This window comes from Bos javanicus, chromosome 14 (genome assembly GCF_032452875.1).
Source record: "Bos javanicus breed banteng chromosome 14, ARS-OSU_banteng_1.0, whole genome shotgun sequence".
NCBI lineage: Eukaryota > Metazoa > Chordata > Mammalia > Artiodactyla > Bovidae > Bos > Bos javanicus.
The window spans coordinates 45,513,700-45,536,072 of record NC_083881.1 but is presented as its reverse complement, the minus strand read 5'-3'; positions in this window follow the sequence as shown (position 1 = coordinate 45,536,072).

Genomic DNA, 22,373 nt, shown 5'->3' with positions numbered 1-22,373 from the left:
TCTTCCAGGATCACCAGTGGGTAAAGCACTGAGAATTACCCCAGGGCACAGTGTGCATATAATGATGACTTTCCCTTTTTTTTTTTTTTTCTCACAATTAGGAGATGTAAATTTGGGTAAAGAACAGAGAAATTCTTAGTTGGGGATTAGAGTCATGGAGGAGGTTGAGGCAGAAGTGATGTTTAATTTTTGCAAGGGTTGGTGGTGAAAGTAAAGAAGTTAGAAGGCTGATGCTTCAGTGAGAGAATTTCTCCAGCAGTGGCTGAAACCCTAGGTGTTCTCCATAGGCTTGGAATAAATAGGAACCGAGCAGTCAAGGGGGTTACATATGATGTCAGCTAGTTAAACACACTCTCCCCACAGTTGAATTTTGGGAACAGGGTGTTTTATAGTTCTCAGTGAGCTCTAGGCCCTGGGTGACAGAGCCAACTGGGCCCATGGTTTGTATTTTTTTACTTGAGAGTGGGAAAAGCCTTGATCAACAGAACAAGCATAACTACAGGAAACAAAGGAAGTCCAAACAGATTGCATTTACTGAAGGAAAAGGGTATGCTACAGGCAAGAAACCACGTAAGTCCCTAACCAAACATTGGTCACAATTGCATGGTTTTCCATTGCCTGTAATGGATGAGGACATTCCTTTAATAGTCAGTGCAATGTCTTTTGTGTGTCTCTGTCTTAAAGGAAAAGCTGCTCATGACAACCAGAAATAAAATGTGAATAAAGGTTATAAGCTAACATATTCTCAGGTATTAAATTGTGTGCAAATTAATTAAGTGTGACTAAGATTATGACATGAGATCTGATTTAAGATTGGCCTCAGCACCAGTTGGAATGAGATGAAGATTTGTTGTAGCATATTATTCCAATTTCACCATCTTTACTTCAAACCTGACATGTTCCATGGCCTTGCCTCTGAGTTAAAATCCATTTAGCAGGCTCTTGAGCTGTCAATTTGCTCAAGGTGTCTTTTTCAATATATTTTCTCTACTTTGAGTAGCCTTCCTTTCTTTTTCCTAAGACCACTTTGCTTTATTAACATTTCTTAATCCAGTAATACAAAAACCTGGTAACACCTCTATTGAATTCCTCATAGGCTGCTCAGTTTGGAATAATTGCATTCCTTCCAAATACTTCATGCAAATATCAACCATTGCATTTATCATATGTTATTATAATTTCCTATTTCTCTGTTTACCTCTTCCAACTGTGCTTTGCCTTATTCTTCTTCATGCAGAGAAAAATAAGTGGTGTTGAAAGGCTACAGACTGAAATAAGTCCCTTTTTCTGAATAGGACTGGTTTCAGAGAAATGAGCACAGGATCACATAACTGACTCATGTTAAATCATCTAAGAAGCCAGACATAAAAGGCCACCCATTGTATGGCTGCATTTATACAAAATATCCAGAATAGGCAAATCCATGGAGACAGAAAACAGATTAGTGGTTATGAAAGGCTGGGGGAAGGAAATGGGGAGTAATTGCTTAATCAGTATGGGGTTTCCATTCAAGGTGATGAAGAATTCTGTAACCAGAAAAATTCTGTAACCAGATAGTGATAATGGCTACACTACATTGCAAATGCTCTTAATGCCACTGAATTGTACCCTTTGAAGTGGTTACAATGACAAACTTTATGTGTGTATTTTGCCATAATTAAAAGAATAAAAGAAAAAAGAAAAAGAAATGATTATACAAATATAAAAAAAAAAGCAGTAAAATCAATTCCCATATGTCCCTGTGTTTCTAAGGCTTCTGATCAGAGTGTCCTCAGTTCTTTTGCCTCTCCAGATTCTTATCCTTGGCCTTTTAGGATGCTGTGATGTGAATCCATAACTTACAGACTCTCCACTATAGTTTTATTCTATATTGAGGTTCCAATAATGGGGGGGAAAAGATATGATTTTCATACAAAGAAAATGTGATTCAATATTATCAGAACCAGGTAACTTATCAGGAATGGCAGGTAGTGTTTTTCTCCCTTGATATACAAAACTGTTTTAATTTACAAAGTAAAAATAGCTGTTTGAAGAAAAGCAATAATAAAATATCAATAACCTCGGCTATGCAGATGACACCACCCTTATGGCAGAAAGTGAAGAACTAAAGAGCCTCTTGATGAAAGTGAAAGAGGAGAGTGAAAAAGTTGGCTTAAAGCTCAACATTCAGAAAACTGGCATTTGGTTCCATCACTTCGTGGCAAATAGATGGGGAAACAGTGGAAACAGTGGCTAACTTTATTTTGGGGGGCTCCAAAATCACTGCAAATGGTGATTGCAGCCATGAAATTAAAAGACGCGTACTCCTTGGAAGGAAAGTTATGACCAACCTAGACAGCATATTAGAAAGCAGAGACATTACTTTGCCAATGAAGGTCTAGTCAAGGCTATGGTTTTCCCAGTGGTCATGTATGGATGTGAGAGTTGAACTATAAGGAAAACTGAATGCAGCAGAATTGGTGCTTTTAAACTGTGGTGTTGGAGAGTCCCTTGGACTGCAAGGAGATCCAACCAGTCCATCCTAAAGGAAATCAGTCCTGGGTGTTCACTGGAAGGACTGAAACTGAAGCTGAAACTCCAATATTTTGGCTCCCTGATGCAAAGAGCTGACATATTTGAAAAGACCCTGATGTTGGGAAAGATTGAGGGAAGGAGGAGAAGGGGACGACAGAGGATGAGATGGTTAGATGGCATCACCGACTTAATGGACATGAGTTTGGGTAGACTCTGGGAGTTGGTGATGGACAGGGAGGCCTGGTGTGCTCTGGTTCATGGGGTTGCAAAGAGTCGGACACAACTGAGTGACTGAACTGAACTTAACTGAATGATAAAATAATAGGACAAGTATATAAAGTAAAAAATAAAAATCATTTAAAAATGTGTCCTCTGATGGAGACAAAGCTATATATAATCAAACTGTGATTTTGTTTTCCTTTTCTGCGTGCACAAACCACATTCCCCAGACTGTTGTGTAACTGGGGAAGGACAGTGTAAGTGTGTTCTGTCCATTGGGATTTTAGTGGAAGTAATGTAACCCACTTCTAGGGTTGGCTATAAAATCCCCATGCAGTCATCATGCTGTCTTTCTTTTCTGCAATGATTTTAGAAGTGACATGTATGAGATTAAGTAGAACCACAAGTTAGAAGAAATCTGGATCCCTATGTCTCTGCTTGAAAGATGAGCTGCCAAGAGAGCCAGGCAACTTGCATAAGACCATGACATTAATAAAAGGAAACTTGAGTTGCTGTTGCATTAAGTTTCTGGGATAGAGGGCCTATTTGTTATCTTAACATAACCTCTCCTATTCTGACTCATTTATCTCTCAATATATCCAATTTTTCAATCAACATATAGAGTATTTCTGTCAAGTCTTCGTCCTATATCTTTAAAGTAGATCCCAGATGAAGTTTAGGAAGCCATGTTTTTCCTAGAAAAAAACCAACATGCTAGGAACATGCTAGGAAGCCATGTTTTTTTCTTAAACCAAGTAAAGGAATCCCTTTCTTCTCACTAGGAATTGGCTTAGGAATGGATATGTAATTGATTCTGGTCAAGGGGAAATGAGAGTTCCTACAGAAGATTTCTTGGAAAGGTGTTTTTATATGTTATAAACAGGTAGCTCTTCATATTTTGCTAAACACTGTTAAAAACTTTGATTTGTGGTACCATATAATATCAAGTAGAGTTATTTTGACAACAAAGTTTACAAAGAGGAAAAAGATGGGAGCAACCATTGTCCTTTATATTGCTGACCAAATAAATTAACCAATACTCAAGATCCACTTCTTATTAAAATTTTGGCACATGAGATAATAAACCTTTCTTATTTTTTAGCTACTTTGAAATGTTTTTATGTTACTTGCAATCAAAAGCATCCTAAGACAGATTGATATTTGTCTCCTGTGATTTTAATATTTCAAATAATATTGCAGCAAATATCCTCTGCATTTATCATTGTCTATGTAGTTTATTTCAGGGTCAAGGAGCATAAGCACCTAAATTTTAATAGATAATACCAAAATACCATATTTTTCTCCAAAACTATTGCCTTCCTTTTGGCTTTTAAGTTTTCCAATCTGGATATCATTAATCTATTTAATTTTGCTAATCTTATAAGCAAAATAATAACTCATTGTGTTACTTTATATTTCTTTTGTCATTAATTGAGTTGAACATTATGGGCTTAATGACTCTTTCTAGGTCTTTGATAAATTGTCTTTTCAAGTCTTTTGACCATTTTCCATTGACATTTGTATTTTTCTTATTAATAGGAGCTCTAAATAAAAATATGATTATTAGCCCTTGGATTACAAATATTTTTTCCAGTCTGTTGATTATCCTTAATGTTACTTTGAACATCTGTTCCTACATAGGAATTTAACATCATTATCTCACCACTCAAACCACTCAAATTGAATGCCTTCCAATTTTTTATATCTTAAAATCCCAGGTGTTATTCTCAGTGTTGTTTTTTTTTTTTTCCCCCAAAAGGACCAAGAAATTTTTAAAGTGCAAATAGCTCAAATTTTAAATGACAAGATACTTAGAGGGCTAGGGTATAGGGGCAAATGCTTTTAAAATTTCATTTTGTATATAACTGATTTTCCTTTGAGGACATCTTAAGGAAAGGGAATATATGTTGTTGAGTACTTACTGTATGCAAGATATTTCCCTAGGGACTTTACATATGACTTGTTTTTCAATTTTAATCCTCATGACAATCCTATAAATTGGTTTTTAGTATTACTGTTTCAAGAGAAGCTAGATTAATAGCTTGCCCATGGACACGACTGAAGTGACTTAGCAGCAGCAGCAGCAGCAGCAGCAGCAGCAGCATGGTCACATGGCCAGTAAATAGTAGATCTGTGTTATGGGTCTCGGTCCTATTCGTTTCTTAAAACTTCCTTTAACCAAGGTGCTATACTTTTGCTGAGAAATGCAGACACTGGATAAGCATGTATAACAAAATTCGTATTTCTCACTTTGCACTTCTCCTTATGATACACTTTCTTTTATCTGGGAGCCAAGAATGAAAACAACAGAGCTATGTGACTCAAACACTATTCTTTTTTTTATCGTGCCATGATGCCTATCTTTAAGCTTAAAAAAAGAAGTGGGATATTTTTATTTTGTTTTTAACCTGTTTGTATCAAGAACTGTTCATTAACAGACTGAATCAAGTACCAGCATTAACAGGAAGAACTTTCATGGTGCTTGTGGGCTGGGTTCATATGTTTTGGAGACATTGATAAACTGGGTGGTGGCTTTGTTTCATTTATCACCAGACCTTATTTTTTAGGGACTTACCTTGCTGAATCCCTCCTGTTTGAACAGTCACTTCCTCCTGTCTCAGCTGGCTGTCTTTGATGTCTAGTACTGTCTGGTATTATTTTTAAGATGAGAGTGTGGGAAGAAAAGAGGAAATGCGTCTGCATATTGCACCCACCTCTGATCCAGGAGAGCTTTTTGACTTTTGAGTTGTACTCTGCCAGGGGTTTAAGCTTCTTTGCATGCTAATCCCAATCTGAACCCAGTCTGATAGCCTTTTCTTAAATAAACATTCAGCATAGCCAAAATAAAAAAACCTTTAATTCCAGGACTTTAATTCAGGGCTTTTAAGTCTTGAAAATAGGATCTGCAAAAACCCTTACCAAAGTGGCTAATCTCAAGAGCACCACTTTTTGAAAAAATTTATCAAAGTGGTTGGGGTGTCATTGAATGGACTTAAGCAAGTGACTGAAATAGCCCAGATAGTGTTTTCTGTACACGTAAAGTAGAGGCATTGAAGCGGTGTCCCCACAGTTTCTTCTGCTGTTCAGTCTCATTCTCGAACATCAGAGCCACCCTAGACAAAAGCAGGAAGCTGCCAGAGTTGGCTTTACATGCTTTATCTTCCCGTCACATTTTATTTTCCCCTCTGAGCACTCTACCTTGTAGATGTTTTTATCTTGCCCCATGAAGGTTTTAGCATCTCTGATTCTGGGTTCTCTTGCCCCAGTTCTCTCAGACATTATCTCTTGTTCTCAAAATTTTTGTATTTATGGTCTCCTAAGGCCTTTCTCCTAAGGGCTTCCCTGGTGGCTCAGATGGTAAAGTGTCTGCCTACAATGCAGGAGATCTGGATTCAATCCCTGGGTCAGAAAGATCTCCTGGAGAAGGAAATGGTAACCCACTCCATTATTCTTGCCTGGAAAATCCCATGGACGGAGGAACCTGGTAGGCTACAGTCCATGGGATCACAAGGAGTCGGACATGACTGAGCAACTTCACTTTCAAGGCCTTTTTCCTTGGCATGAAAATGATGTATTAACTAGTCAGTTAATGTGGGTTACCTTGTCTTTTATTTTATTTATTTATTTATTTTTGGTTGTGCTTGCCAGGTCTTTGTTTCTGTATGGGCTTTTCTCTAGTTGAAGAGAGCAGAGGCTGATAGCTAGTTGCAGTCTGTGGGCTTCTCATTGCAGTGGCTTCTCTCTCTTGCAGAGCTCGGGCTCTTGGGTGCACTGGCTTCCGTAGATGTGGCACCTGGGCTCGGTAGTGGTGGCTCCCAGGCTCTCGAGCACAGGCTCAGTAGCTGTGGCACACGGGCTTAGTTGCTACACGGCATCTGGGATCTTCCCGGATCAAGGTGGAACCCATGTCTCCTGCACTGGCAGGTGGAGTCTTTACCGCTGAGCCACCAGGGAAGCCCAGTTGTTTGAATTCTAACAAGGACTTTCAATAAACAAAATATATTTATTCCAAAGATGTGATCCCGAAGTGGAAATTATATACACGTTGGTTGAGCCAGTGGGAAAGTTTGAAGGTGAGGGTGGATACAGAGCTCTTCTCAGAAATCTCTAGAAAACAGCCACTCGATCTGTGTTGATAAACAGAACATAAATGCTCTATGTTCCTGATGTCCTTGAAGAGACTAAATGACCTTGATGTCCTTTTTCTTTTTGTAAAGCTCCATATGATCCTTTTTTAAACAAAGAGCTTATACCCTTTTAAGGGGGACATGGGATTTCCCAGGTGGCACTAGTGGTAAAGAATCCGGCTGCCAATACAGGAGATGCAAGAGATGCAAGTTCAGTCCCTGGATGGGGTAGATCCCCAGGAGAAGAGAATGGCAACCCACTCCAGTATTCTCGCCTGTAACATTCATGGACACAGGAACCTGGTGGGCTACAGTCCATGGGGTCACAAAGAGTCAGACACAACTGAGCACACACACACCCAAGGGGGACAAGAAGACCAAAGCCTCCTATTAATCCACAGAAGCACAGAGCCTAGTCAGTGTCAGCTATTTCCTATGATAACTCCATTAGGCAGTAGGGCAGACAGGACCTGACAAAATCATCGTGGTCTCTCTCTTCATTTTAAGATTCCTAAGCTTTAGTCATTGCTTATGGAGACATATTCTTTTCCTGAAGAGAATTTTGAGTTCTCTGTGGTCTGGGCTTGGGCATTTTACTTCTTTTTATGCTCCACGGTGTCCAGCACAAGCAGGGAACATAGAATTGCTTAATGAATACTTGCTGACATATCATCTCTCTGGAGAAGAGACCAAAACAGCTATATAGTTATTACCACATTTTTCTGGGATAAAGCACCCTTTGAAAATATCAATAGCATCAGTACTTTGTTTTGCAGAGAGAGAAAAGCGAAAGCTGAAATGACTTGTCTTATGTCACAACTAAGAGTGTAACAGTTAGGATTAGAACTAAATTTGAACAAGTAGCTAAAGTAGAAAATACCAGATCTTCTGTGAACCCTCTGCTGGCCTTCATGTCCTCATGAGCAAGTTTAGAGCAAACGGAAAGAATAGAGGAAGCCCTGAGCCTGTGGACTGCTTTCTTAGGAGAATTACAACCAGACAGTTGTAGATATGCTGGATGCTGGTGTCGTGGAGATAAAATGATGGGCTTTTGTCTTGTCCTTAAAGGTGCCATCCAGTGTCTTAGCTGCCTACCTAAGAAACCCTTGTTAAGTTTCACCATCTCAGATTTTGAAGCGGCATAGGCAAAGGCATGCCCCAGATTTGCAACTTGCTAGTTGACAGATCTTTGAAAAGGTACAATGTAAGGATTCCATTGGACACAGGAGTAGGGGGAGGGTGGAGTGATTTGGGAGAGTAGGATGGGCATATATACATGAACTGTGCTGTGCTTTGCTTAGTTTCTCTGTTGTGTCTGACTCTTTGCAACCCCACGAACTGCAGCCCACCAGGCATCTCTGTCCATGGGATTCTCCAGGCAAGAATACTGGAATGGGTAGCCATGCCCTCCTCCAGGGGATCTTTCCAACTCAGGGATTGAACCCAGGTCTCCTGCTCTGCAGACAGACTCTTTACCATCTGAGCCACCAGGAAAGCCCAAAAAAACTGAAGTGGGTAGCCTATCCCTTCTCCAGAGGACCTTCCCAACCTAGGAATTGAACTGGGGTCTCCTGCATTGCAGGTGGATTCTTTATGAGCTGAGCTACCAGGGAAGCCCATATATACACTGCTGCTGCTATGTCACTTCAGTCGTGTCCGACTCTGTGCGACCCCATAGACGGCAGCCCACCAGGCTCCCCCGTCCCTGGGATTCTCCAGGCAAGAACGCTGGAGTGGGTTGCCATTTCCTTCTCCAATGCATGAAAGTGAAAAGTGAAAGTGAAGTCACTCAGTCGTGCCTGACTCTTAGCGACCCCATGGACTGCAGCCCACCAGGCTCCTCCATCCATGGGATTTTCTAGGCAAGAGTACTGGAGTGGGGTGCCATTGCCTTCTCCGCATATATACACTACCATGTGTGAAACAGATAGCTAACAGGAACCTGCTGTATAGCACAGGGAGCTCAGCTCTGTGCTCTCTGATGACCTAGGGGGTACGATGGGGCTAGGGTGGGAGGCTCAAGAGGAAAGGGATATATGTATACATATAGTTGATTTACCGCGTTGTACAGCAGAAACTAATGCAACAATGGAAAGCAATTGTAGTCCAGCTAAAATATAAATTTTAAAAGAAAAGGAAAAAGATTCCAGAGCTATCCCTGTTGCCTACAAAGCCTTACATTATGGGGCTCCTGGCAGCCTCTCTTCTAGCCCTATGGTCCTGCTTGCTGTTTCTTTACCACATCAAGTGTGCTTCGTCTCAGGGCCTTTATACATGCTGCCCCCCTCCCTGGAATTCTCTTCCTTCAGAGAGTTGCAGTCCTGGTCCCGCACTCCACTTGGGTTTCTGTACCTTCTCAATGACACTGGGCTTTCCTAATAGTCCAATCTCAAGTACTGTCTCTGAGTTATCATATGTAAGGCAAGAATACTTATCATACTTTCCTAACCTTAAAAAGCTAATATAAGGGAAAGCTCATGGTAAACTTTAAAGTAACATATAAATATAAAGAGTTTTGGTTGTTTTTATAACTCTAAGAGACCTGCAAGAACATTTTACTCAGGGCTTTAAATTTAAATGTTGATCAATTTGTTTTTCTAAATTGGATTGACCTTTTGAAGAAACTTTTAATTGATTTTTTTATTTCCTTTTTAAGGATTACAGTCATGACATATTCAGTCAGCACTCTGTATCTGTGAGTTCTGCATCCAGAGATTAAATGGACAGTGGATCAAAATATATACATATGTATAAATTCCAGAAAGTTCCAAAAAACAGAACTTGAATTTGTTGCATGCTGGCAGCTATTTATGTAACATTTACATTGTATTAGGCATTATAAATAATCTAGAGGTGCTTTAAAGTATATAGGAGGATGAGTGTAGGTTATATGCAAATATAATACTATATCATTTTTATGTAAAGAACTTGAGTGTCCATGAATTTTGGTATCTGCAGAAGTACTGAAACCAGTCCCCCATAGATACTGAGAGACGACTGTGTATGATGACTCATAGTGATGATCAGATTATATTTTTTATATATATAATATATAATTTTTGTGCTTCTACACAATAGATCTAGATCAGCTCATTGTTCAAAATGATCTGTTCAATGCTTCTGTTGTCTAATTTCATTAGTCTTCAGACCTCAAATTTATGACTCTAGCCACCTTTGAGAACAGGGAATTTTTCCACTCTCACACAATCAGTAAGTTAGGACTCTTTTTAGGTGGAAGATAATAAGCTTCATTTCAGACACAGCATCTATGATGTGCTGGTGCAACTTCCAAATGAAAATCCTTACTGGGTTATGCTGGGGAAAATTGAAGGCAAAAGGAGAAGGGGGTGGCAGAGGATGAGATGGTTGGATGGCATCACTGACTCAGTGGGCATGAATTTGAGCAAATTCTGGAAGATAGAGGAGGACAGAGGTTCCTGGTGTGCTGCAGTCCATGGGGTCACAAAGAGTCACACACGGCTTAGTGAGTGAACAACAATAGTGGAGTAGGAAGAAGTTCGCAAGAGTTACTAGATGTCATCTAAATGGAGATACTAGGGGTAAAGGTGAAAACTGGCCATTCTGCAGTGCAAATTCAATATTAAAACAGCAACTTGGAATGACACAGTAGCGCCGAGTGCTTACTATATGCAGGTAGTGCATTGTGGCTTTAATGTATTGTTTCACTTAGTTTTTGTAATAATTGTATGAATAAGTGCTGACTTTATTCCCATTTTTAGTTGAGGTATCCAAGGTGTAATGAAATAAATTAATTTTTAAGAGCTCACAGAGCTAGTGAAAATAGGAGCTGGAATTTAAACCTAGGTTTTCTAACATGAAAGCCAAAGCTTTTAGTCACTATATTAGACTGCAGAGTATGTAATTTATTCAATGAAAATGAAAAACCTATTCTCAGCAGGAAGGCTATTCCACAGCAATGCATTACTTGAGGAACCCGTGAGTCCTTGAAATGATTCCAGTTTTTCAGTTACAGACCTCATTTTACCGCTGCTTCCTTTTACCCAGTTTTGCAAATATTTTATTTTTTACAAATTGAAGGTTTGTGGCCAGCCTGCATTGAGCAAGTCCCTCTATGTTATTTTTCCAACGATATTTGCTCCCTTTGTGTCTCTGTGTCACATTTCAGTAATCTCGAAATATTTCAAACAGTATTATTATTATTATTATTATATTTGTTATAATGATCTGTGATCAATGATCTTTGATTTTACTGTTATGACTCGCAGAAGACCCAGATGATGGATAGCATATTTTAGGAATAAAGTGTTCTTTAATTAAGATACGTATATTGTTCTTTTAGCATAATGCAGCTGCACACTAATAGAGTACAGTTAAACATAACTGTTGTATGCACTGGTAAACCAAAAATTCATGTGACTGACTTTATTGTAATATTCACTTTATTGTGGTGTCTGGAACTGACTCCACAATATCTCCAAGATATGCCTGTACTTGGATCTTTCAGAGTAGACTCCAAATCTAAAGAAAGATTTCATATTTCCTATTTATACACTGGGATTCATAACATGTCCTTTAGGTAAAACCTATCCCTCTTTCTTTAGAGTGCCAGGGAAATTGCATGTGACATAGTCTTTTCTGTCGAGTCACTTTTATCTCTGTAAGTATTGAGATATGTATTATATGAGTTTTTGTATCTCCTTGAAAGAATATAATATGCATATTATAAATGAACTGAAATAGTTCCTGGCATGAAAGCAAAAAAATGATGAATGAAACCTAGTGTGATTTGCCTATAATTGTGCTCTTCTGTGTCTGTCTCCTGTCCTTTTCTCCATTTCATTCCAAACAGGTCTAGCACAGAACAAATAGCATGCTAAATCATACTAAATAATTCAGCACAGCACTTGCGGATGTTTCCGGGGGAATGTGTATTAAAGATGATGGTAATCTTCGTAGAGAGGAGAAAGATCAGAGAGTTTCTACAGGTTTGGGAAATATATTTAGACATCCATTTATAGTCTTTGCTTTGTTTCTTTTAAAGATATTTTTTTCTTTCAAGCTTTTGAGTGTAATATAGGAGGAGTGAGCATACGACCTTTCTTTTAGTTTCTATTAGATATTCAAGGGACTGACCCCACACCAAAGAGCTTAGCAGCAGGGGAGTTGCTGTAGTTAGACAGTGTCACTGGGGTTCGAAACACATACACACCCTTGGACAGCAAGGATATCAAACCAGTCAGTCCTAAAGGAAATCCAAAATATTCATGGGAAGAACTGATGCTGAAGCTCCGATACTTTGTCCACCAAATGCAAAGAACTGACTCACTAGAAAAGACACTGATGCTGGGAAAGATTGAGGGCAGGAGGAGAAGAGGGTGACAGAGGATGAGATGGTTGCATGGTATCACTGACTCAATGGACATGAGTTTGAGCAAACTCCGGGAGAGTCTGAAGAACAGGGAAGCCTGGCGTGCTGAAGTCCACGGGGTCACAAAGAGTCACACAACTGAGTGACTGAACGGCAACACCAGAGGATAGAGACCTGAGGCAGGATTGGAAATTTTCACAGGCCAACAGCAATAGACAAGAGTCATCCAGTATCCAACTTTGTACTTGGTTAGGGTTTATGGTCAAGTCTCCAATTCTTGCCAGGTAGGACTGCCAAGAATAAAGCAAGTTTGAATCACTAGGTAGATTATCATGATGGAGATGAGACCCAGACAGAAACAGAAAGAAGGGCAGTTTTCAAAACCAGGGCAGGGCTAGGTTCTCAGTATTTAGCTGGAGTGGTTTAAGTTCCTCCTGTTTTCTATCTCTTGTTTTCTATCACTGCAAAAGGTCAGTGAGACAATTCTGTAGGTCATGTCAGAGATCCAGGCGCAAAACTCCGTCTCGTCCTCTGGTTTGCAATTCTCCACTGAGGTCACAGCTCCTGTTGGGTGGCCAGTCTCTTATAGTGACAACATTTGTTCTAGTTTCTAATAGTGGCTTTGACAAGTACTGACTCCCCCAAGTATTACCAAAATAATCTGTTGATAAAGCAAAGCTGAATGTTTCGCTTATCACTAAGACATACCACTTTGATAAGAGTCTTAGCAGCAACTCGCAAGAGAGAGAACAAAGTCAGATAGTGGGTTGGCCCAAAAGTTCATTCGGATTTTTCATACCATCATACGGTAAAACCCAAAAGAACTTTTTGGCCAATCCAATATATATGAGGTTTTAAAGGTCTGATTTAAGATGGAATTTGCAATGTGAGGACTCGATTAGCATGGGACAAAACTCATGATATAATAGTTTGAGATTGGTGGACACCATGAGATGAGGATTTTCAGTTGAGTTAAGTAATGAACTACTGCTTGATAAACTTGGTGGAGCTGTTATCTTAAGAAGGAAAGATTTACTCAAGTGTGGATAAGCCAAGCTGTGTGGTAGTAAGATGAATGGACTTTCGGGAAGTTCCTAAAACAAGCAATAAAGTTATTTGAAACTTCATCTTCCTGAGCTTGAGTTGCCAGAAATAGCCAAGTCATGCTAATATAGACTGTGAGCTATGTGGGTGTATCTGGTTTTTGTTTTCAGCTCCCATCCTCTCAAGCTTTTCAAGGATAGTAAAGGCTCCACACTGGTCCTAGCCACATCCAAGTGCTTCAGCATCCTGTGGTTGGGTTTCCTTCCCAAACTGTACCCTTGTCAATAATCTATCAAACTTGTTTCAACTATCCCATTTGACTGTGCCATCTGTTTCTTATTGGGACCCTAACTGATAAAGACAATGATGACTTGGATAAACATTTATTCATTTGTATAGAAACAGTGTCAGACTTTATTTTTCTGGGCTCCAAAATCACTGCAGATGGTGACTGCAGCCATGAAATTAAAAGACACTTACTCCTTGGAAGGAAAGTTATGACCAACCTAGATAGCATATTCAAAAGCAGAGACATTACTTTGCCAACAAAGGTCTGTCTAGTCAAGGCTATGGTTTTTCCTGTGGTCATGTATGGATGTGAGAGTTGGACTGTGAAGAAGGCTGAGGGCCGAAGAATTGATGCTTTTGAACTGTGGTGTTGGAGAAGACTCTTGAGAGTCCCTTGGACTGCAAGGAGATCCAACCAGTCCATTCTGAAGGAGATCAGCCCTGGGATTTCTTTGGAAGGAATGATGCTAAAGCTGAAACTCCAGTACTTTGGCCACCTCATGCGAAGTGTTGACTCATTGGAAAAGACTGTGATGCTGGGAGGGATTGGGGGCAGGAGAAGGGGATGACAGAGGATGAGATGGCTGGATGGCATCACTGACTCGATGGACGTGAGTCTGAGTGAACTCCGGGAGTTGGTGATGGACAGGGAGGCCTGGTGTGCTGCGATTCATGGGGCCACAAAGAGTCGGACACGACTGAGCGACTGATCTGATCTGATATACATATTAACACAGTAACTCTCACAGATTTTCTCTGTTGCCCATTATTAATCAATCACCTTGTCAGTTCAGGGCTTCCCTGATAGCTCAGTTGGTAAAGAATCTGCCTGCAATGCAGGAGACCCCAGTTCGATTCCTGGCTCAGGAAGATCCCCTGGAGAAGGGATAGGCTACTCACTTCAGTATTCTTGGGCTTCCCTTGTGGCTCAGCTGGTAAAGAATCTGCCTGTGATGCGGGAGACCTGGGTTTGATCCCTGAGTTGGGAAGATCCCCTGGAGAAGGGAAAGGCTACCCACTCCAGTGTTCTGGCCTGGAGAATCCCATGCACTGTGTAGTCCATGGTGTCACAAAGAGTCAGACACGTCCATGGTGTCACAAAGAGTCAGACACGACTGAGCGACTTTCACTTGTCCATTCAAGTCAATATGATAGCAGTCTGTTCACTGAAGAACAAACCTCAGTGGCAAAAAGCAGCCTTCACTGGTCAGGTTGGGGTAAGCCCGGGAATAAATATCCAGTGTCCTGAGCTCTCACCTTCCCATCTCCTGCTAGTGTCTCCCCTGTTTCGCATCCATCTGGGAACCAGAGGGCACAGCAGCTCTGGACACAGTTCCTAGATCCAGAGGAGGGTAGCAAAGGGTGAAACACAGATCTGGAGAGAAAAAGGAGACCATTCATCACACTGGAGCCAGAAATAAAAATCAATACAAATCCCAATATGGTGTAAACTACGTCCTTAACAGATGAGATGTGGGACTTCCCTGGTGGTTCAGTGGTTAAGACTTCACTTTCCAATGCAGGGAGTGCAAGTTCAATCCCTGGTTGGGGAGCTAAGATCTCACATGCCTGTGTCTGAAAAAAAACAAAACAAAACATAAAGCAGAAGCAGTATTGTAATAAATTTAATAAAGACTTTAAAATGGTCCACATCAAAACCAAAAATTAGATCTGTAAGAATTTACCTAGAAAAACTGGACTTTCTGGAAATACAGTCAAGTAACATTTTAAAATCTGATTTCAAGTTCGAAAATAAGTTGAAAATCACATATGGTGAAAGTTACCCTGGAAATTCCCTAAATTGCCCACCAATACAGAGTACAAAGATTCTTGGTACAGTGCAATAATGTGTATGTATATCTGGCTACTGTATGCAGCATACGATTCCACAGAAGGACCTCAATCAGTAAGTAATTCAAATGTTTACAATACACAATTTTGTGAAAACTCCTCTCTATTTTCTACCTAAGATTTTAAACAATTTCCCCGATTTTGGTCAGTGTTTCTCTAAAACCTTCAAATAGTTTTTGTTTTTTTTTAAAAAAAAAGGAAAAAGAAAAACTCTATTTTGCAATACTTTCCAATTTAAGGAAAAATTTTATGGAAATTACAAAGAACAACTATATAATCTTTACACAGAGTTACTACTTTTGAATATTTTGCCACATTGTCTTTTTTATTGTCTTTGCCACACACATACCCATAAACACACACACCTATACACACACATACATACCCATACGTACACACACACACACACACACACACATACACACACACAGATTTTTTCTGAGCCATTTGAGAGAAGATTGCATTCATCATGATTATCACTCAATACTTCAGTGTGTATTTCCCAAGAATAGATTTTTTTTAACATAATCACAGTCTAGTTTTCAATTTCAGGAAAATTTCTTGTTGCTGCACTGATTTTATAAAATGTATAGTCCGTTTAAAGCTTCATCAGTTATCTCAATAATATCACTCATAGCAGTTTTTCCTCCAGTACAGAATCTAGTCCAGGGTTGAGTATTATACTTAGTTTTCATGTTTTTCTTTTTTTAAAAAATCTTATTTAATTTGGGATGCTTCCTTAGCCTTTCTTTTTGCCATTCCTGACCTTGATATTTTGAAGATTACAGGCCACTTATTTTACAGACAGCCCTTCAATTTGGTTTACCCAGTATTTTCTCATAATATGATTCTGAGTATGTACTTTTTTGATGTGATTGCTCAATAAATGATGTCATGTGCTTCTTACACTATCATATGTGTAGACACATGATGTCTGGTTGCCCTTTATTCCTGATGGTAATTTCCATCACTTGGTTAAGACATTGTTTTGCTTGTCCACTGCATAGTAAATTGTACTTCTTATAAATTATAATTGGTAGGGAGATATTTTGAGATCATGTTAATAACTTGTTTCTCATCAGTACTCGCCTTGCCCACATCCCAGTTCCGTAATTTCTAATTGGAAAAATCACTGCTCAATTCTATCCCCATCATGTATAAAAAGTTTTAACGTGTGAAATCCCTTGGGGTGGATTTTCAAAATCACTGAAACTCTTAGATGTATTTTAATTTTTGGCCAAGCTAATTGAATTCAAGTAAATTAAATGTGGGGCTGTAGAACCCCTATTATAATAACCGTAAAAGAAAAGTCCTCCGGGTAGAAGCTATAATCAGTCACATTTGATATGGACAAAATGAGTGACCAGTAAATCAGATGTAAAATGTACAGTTTACAGAAAAATGATCTTGATGAGTATAATTTCAGTAAAGTAAACATAAAAGTGTTTTAACTGTGCTGAATAGCAAATCCAATCATAAATTAAACCACAATAGTAAATTAAACTGGCATAATATTTACCCTACAGAGTTCTTGCTAGACAGAAATTTTTCAGTAGTGTTATAATTCTGAATAAAAGGTTTGTATTCATAAAAATGGAACCCAGAGGCCCATGGCATCAAAAAACTGAGGTTAAAATGTCAAAGAGAGGCAATAGGGCTCTTAGTCATTTAGAAGATTGTTCATATGGCTTCATTTTGATGTGGTGTCCACAACCCTTCATTTTGTTTTTCTACCTTCATACTCACAAAATCAACTGGTGAGTTGGAATTTTTTTCTGCTCTACCTAGCATAGTGAAACAACTGTGGACCTGGTCACACCGTGAGACAGGCCATGAGGCTCAGCCTAACCCAGAGAAAGCCTTACTGGTAGGAGAGAACTAAAAACTGAAATCCATAAATCTATCTTTTCTCATCTCAGCAAAGTGAAAAAAAGATCTGGGTTTTTCTTTCTCTTGTGATGTATTTTGTCAAAATTCCCCTCATTTTAATTTTTCCAATAATCGAAGCACTTGGTTCAGGGCAAAGAAATATAAATTGATAGAGAATGACTTAACTAGGAAATGCAAATCAATATCAACTTCCTTATACAGGAACTTCTTGGTCTGAAATGTTTAATAAGATGTTATTTGTTCTAAAAATATGGCTTTAATAAGTGATAGCCTGTAGTGATGCTGTTTACATTTCAAAGAACTATACAGTGATATTTCATAATATTTCATTTATCTCAGGGCACAACCAACTAAAACTTTCCATGCATCCTATAGCTATGATAAAGAGGCAATAGAAAAGTAAATAAATCAGATTAGAATAGCAGTAAAAAAAAAAAAAGAGAAGGCAGTATCTAGGATGAGTTACTACTTAATACATAGGTAACATAGATATCCTGTATTTCCTGTCAATAAATCTCTAATGAGAATTGATGCATAAAATGATCATTCAGAAGAACTTTGTGTGACTTTTGAGTGAAAACATGACGTTTATTTTTGTATTTGGTCTTGTGTTGATATTCTGTTAATTTTCTGATAATAAAACAAAAATTCTGAGTCAGGAAAATTAAGTTCTTTAGTTTAATTAGTTGCTATAACTAGTTAGAGGGGAAAAAATAATCCTTGAACTGAAAACAGACCTTTAGATTATTATCCTGAATATACCACTTCTAGCTGTTTGGCGTTGAGGACATCATTTATGGAGTGGTGGTTTGTCTTCCCACGTTCTCATTGTCTCTGGTCCTACCCTGTGCTGATCATGTGCCAGTGGTTTGTTGTTGCTATGTACTCACTAAGTCGTGTCTGACTCTTTTGCTACTCCATGGATTACAGTCCTCTGTCCATGGGTTTTCCCAGGCAAGAATACTGGAGTGGGTTGCTATTTCCTTCTCCAGGGGATCTTCCCAACCTAGGGATGGAAAACGTGTCTCTTGCATTGGCAGGTGGGTTCTTTACCACTGAGCCACCAGGGAAAACTTTGCTTTCTGGATTGCCCCATGTTTATATGACTCTTCTTCTATGACAACAGTTGACTTGGACCCAACTGCACCAATTAAGGTCCTTCACTACGGTTTGGCTTGGCCCAGAGTGGGCATCTCAGCAGTAGTTGAAGCTCTATGATATATAACTTAGGTATCAGTAGCCATGTTTCCCTACTTCTGAATACTGCCAGTCCACAGTGAGAGGGAATAAGGCTAACGTACAGAAAGGAACAGTGGCAGAAACAAGCCTGGTGAAGTTCATGTCTCTGGTCCAGTTGTCCCTGATACCTCTTTTCTTCCCTGCACTTCCAGAGACTGCGTTGATCCACCCTTACTTGCCTTTTGCCTTTTTAAGTTGGATATTATCTCATTTAGATCTGGTTGGAATATTAACCTCCCACTTTCATGACCCATAATCAAAGTCCTGGATGTAATTTTGTATTGTTATGTTGTTTTTTTAAAAGATGACTTTCCAGATTGTGCAAGTTTAATGCCCTCATAAACCTGGACTCACTTTTGATCCTAATCTGCACAACTTAACTTCTCTAATTTTCAGTTAACTGATTTGTAGAAGATGGGAAATCAATCTTAAATGTCACTAAAATTCTGAGCCTCTGCTACTGTATACAGTATAACTTCCCTCATTTTTACAACCATTGGGAAATGGCTCTTTTTGTTCAAACTTACACTGAGGCTGTGATGAAGTGTCTTGATTAGTAACAGGGAGAATTTTGAGGAGGAAGTGACCAAGAGTACTGGAAACTTGAGGGGATTTCAGGTAAAATTCTACCTGTCAATTACCCCTCTGGAACAGACAAAGGGTCTCAATACTGAAGGGACAATTGCTGAAATGAAAATTCTAGGTATTATACGTTGGGAATTTTTTTTCGTTAAAATATCATACTTCCTCCCTGGCAACTAGATGATACTTGGAAGTTTTGTGGTCTAGTGTTTGATTCTTGCTTTTTTTCCTATTTTATTCACATAAACATATTAAAAATGTAACACTCTTCAGATATATTGAACATACTGTAATTAGTTTACTATAAGAAGGGTTTTATTATCAAGAGATAAACATTTTTTTTATCATTGTTTTGGATCCTGCTGTCCAGCTATCAGACACTGAATTTTTGCATGTTCTGGTGGCCTCTTTTTCTTACTACATAATACATCCCTATATTTTCTGGTTCTAAAGGTAATTGTAGTTTTTCCATTGATTTACTCACTTTTAATGAGTGTAGTTGAATAGTTTAATAGTGTAGTTGATTTACAATGTTGTATTACTGTTACCTTCAAGTGTACAGCAAAGTGAATTAATTTTACAAATACATCTCAGTGTAGCCACTCTTTAAGATTCTTTTTTAAAAAAGAACTTAGAGTTAAATTTGAAAAGATGGTAATTAGCAAAAAGTGCTTTTTTTTTTTAACTTTAAAATTGATATGCTAAGTCGCTGCTAAGTCACTTCAGTCTTGTCCAACTCTGTGCAACCCCATAGACGGCAGCCCACCAGGCTCCCCGTCCCTGGGATTCTCCAGGCAAGAACACTGGAGTGGGTTGCCATTTCCTTCTCCAATGCATGAAAGTGAAGTCGCTCAGTCGTGTCCGACCCTCAGTGACTCCATGGACTGCAGCCTACCAGGCTTCTCCATCCATGGAATTTTCTAGGCAAGAGTACTGGAGTGGGGTGCCATTGCCTTCTCCATAAAATTGATATATGGGGTAATCAAACATAGGTTTAATTGGATATGATTTATTACTCTCATTGTCATGTCCAGTATGCAAGTCACAAATTGAGTATTTTATTCAGAATAAGGAGTTAAACAGGGCCTATTTTACATATATGTGAAACTAGCCAAGGTCAAGATTATCTGATAGAACTGATTACTAAGAATCCAAGGTCAGTGGAGGAAAATGTCTGCCTAACCCAAGAAGCTGAGATTTGAACTTTGAGGGGCCGGGATGGAACAAATGGAGAAGGGTTGGTATTCAGAAATGACAAAGATCCAGCAGGATAGAACCGGCAGTAACGGAAACCCAATGTAACATATGTGACATTGAGGGGAGGCAGGCAGGCTGTGACCCAAATATCTGTCAGTGCATGTGAGCCAGAAAACCTAATAGACGGCAGAGCAAAATATTCATTTGGTGGAATGTCCAGTAAATGGAGGGCCAATCATTAAGGGTCCTGACTTCTAGAATCAGAGGAGCAGGTAGGGAGGGTGGTCCTGGTGATCTGGGCTAGCTCAGGATCCCAGTCCTGGACGATTAAGCTTGAGCAACCAGAAGCCACTCCACTGCCTCTAAGTCATTCTTCATACACGAGCGTCAGATCACACCTGCTATTTAATCATACTCTTTCCCAGTTTAAACATTTAATGACCTCTGTTGCCAAAATTCCTTAGCATGACCCCAGAAGTTTCTCTTGAACTGAGTTATGCCTTCCTTACCAGTTTCATTGCCTGTTCTCTATATTCTAATTTACTGTTTATTGTTCAGTCGCTAAGTCGTGTCCAACTCTTTGCAGCCTTACATCATGGCAGGCTGTATATATATATACATGTGCATGTCTAGTTATAGAGTTATATCTCTCATATATATATATATATATATTCTAATACATTGAGCTATTATGATTTCTAAAGAGTAATTCTACTTCATGCATATACTTTATGCATATGCTATTAACTCTTACTTTTACTTTGAAAAACTTTACTTGTCCTTCAAGTCTTAACTCAAGCAGCACTTCCTTTATGAATCCTTCTTTGCTCATTCTCTCAGTTGAATTGGTCCCTGTTATCCTTGTACATTCGCACGTTATAGTAGAACTGTATTGTGTTGATACTTTATTTTACATTATTGTCTCTTATACCACCTCATTGTGGATAGATTCCATGTATTAGTCATTAACCCTAATCTTTAATGTTGTGTCTGGCCCTTATTTGACCATCAATGATTATTGAACAAATAACAAAACAGGTCTTCAGTTAATAAATCTGAGGCATCAGGTGGAGGTTTGAGACAAAATAAATAAAGCAAGATCTAGTTATAGAGTGGTATTTGTTCTATTCTTCTATACCAAACCCCAGTTATTTACTGGCTCTTCTCTAACTTCTCAAAATTATTTTGAGGAAAAAATTAAGGTCATAGTAAAAATACAAATCAAAAGTGGTATGCAAAGGAAAATCTTAAGTGTTGAACACCTGCTACTAAAAATGGCAATATTATTTAGACCATGTCAAACACTGACTATATTGATATTTGAAATAGTATCTATAAATATAAATACATATGAAATATATACATAAATATATAGCTATTGTATATGATTTAAAAGTGTGTGTATAGTGTCTAGTAACTTCAATCACATGGATAAATTATGTGAACATATTGAACATCAAGAAAATAGTTTGCTAGTAAATTGTTTCATCCCTCAGGACACAGATGGAGATCTTAAATAGAAACTTTTGTTGAGCTTTGCAGAGAACTTTGCAGTGACAGTAGCTTAGCCAAAGGCATTGTCTTTCTTCTGAGAAATGAAAGATGCTTTATCTAATTTTGTTCCTCAATCTTTCCCCACTCAAATAACCTCACCCTGTGTTTCAGTCAGTTTGATCAGAGAAACACAACTTCACTGAAATATATGCTAATATCTCAATAAATGATTTATTATGGTAGCTTGGCCCCTTGCACAATTGTGGAACATGGTTAAGCCATTATGTGAGATGCTTTCTTCTGGGTCTGATGGTTGGGCCAGAAATCCTCAGGGTGGGCAATTAAAAAGGAAGATGGGTGTGAAGTGAGGGAAGTGAGCTCAAGTGGGAACCTGGGAAGCTGACTGGGGCCAGGAGGCCAGGCTAAAATCTGCGACACTCTCCTGCATGACCAACATGGTGGTCTTTACACCAGCAATGTTGATGATGGGGTATCTTGCAGGGAAAGCTAGTGCCCTTCATCATGGATCTAAATCTGCAGAGGGCACAGGAGCCAGAGAAGCCAAATGAGAATCTGGA